A 1,468-nucleotide genomic window follows, 5' to 3' on the forward strand; every position below is an offset into this window, starting at 1 on the left:
CAGTCTTTGGCCACAAAAGAAAACACATCGTGAGTTGTATTCAATAGTTCAACCAATGAAATAACTTGTTTCCATGAGCTCTACTAACAACAACTCACTAAGCGGTGCAAAAAACAAATAATGACGTCAAACTGCCAGTCCTTTTAGATTTCAGTATCAGGCTATAACTGACAACATAACGATGGCTAATATGTTAACAATGGCTACGATCTAACGCAGGGGTACAATGGCATGACGATAAAAATGTCGTTGAGAGCTGGACTGCGACCCTATTCTTCGTCGCTTAAATATTTACAAACATTGGAGACCGCATGACGCAGCATCTGAAATAATATAATAACTAAATCATTATTTATAAAAGCAAGATGCTTTTTCAAAGAAATGCAACTTTATATGGTATACTTTTACTGTAAAAAAAAACTTACATGGATACAGCAATGTGACAAATGGCTAGTTTTTAATTGTAACAGCGTATTTGATAGAATGTATGAAGCTAATTGGCGAACAACTACAGTATAGATAGAATGAAGTTGACGTCACTCGGATCTTTGTTATTGTTTATTGCCATCCACGTTTATGCACGGCGGTTCAAATGAGCTGAAATCGTGAATTTCGGTTTGAACCATAGGAATACTTGCCTCTTATACACCCTGTTGATTTCCATTCATAAAATGTGGACGGTCCCTCGCTGCCTGCTCATTGGGCGTGACGACAATCCACTAGTATAGATAGTTCGAAGATGACGTCAATCAAGTCTTTGTTATTGTTTTTGCCATCCACGTTTATGAGTACTTCTCACTAAACTGTATAAACCAGACTATAAAAGTTTAAGGTTACACATAGTTTTGTGTGTTGGTCCGTTATACTTCCGGATGGCAATGTTATGAGCTTCTTAGCCAAACGCATACTATCTATATGATACCCTCTTCATCTTCAATATATTTAAAATATTGCACATTTTATAACACGTATTTCTTTCTAACTACTGCAAATAATGAAATTTACATTATACAGTTGCATGCGTATTTTTGTGCTCTACACACTGATGTATTTTTTGGATAAGTAAAAACAAGGACTGTCCTGAAAAATGGGAGGTAAACAATACTGTATATTTTTGATAAATTTATCATAATTTAGATTAACTCATTAATCACATAAAAACCAACGATTCTAATAAAAATCTGAAATTGCATTTATTTAGATTGGAACCTCTTCTTTTGCCTCAACTAAGTTTTGTGGAGGTAAATCAATAAACAAAGGCTGTGGATTTTTTAAAAGAAAGCCTATGCTTTTTTCAAAATAGATTTCAGGATAGTGTGAGGAAACGGAGTTGTGCTTCAAATTAATATGTATATATTAATAGCAAATGCTATATATCCTATATTGGCTGATGGACTTCTTCCAGAATGTATTCACCAAGATTTCATTTCACCCAGAACAAGTTGTCTGTTGTGAGTCATTTTATCAT

Source organism: Berghia stephanieae, chromosome 4 (genome assembly GCF_034508935.2).
Source record: "Berghia stephanieae isolate SIO BIC M18660-M18661 chromosome 4, UCSD_Bste_1.3, whole genome shotgun sequence".
Classification (NCBI taxonomy): domain Eukaryota; kingdom Metazoa; phylum Mollusca; class Gastropoda; order Nudibranchia; family Aeolidiidae; genus Berghia; species Berghia stephanieae.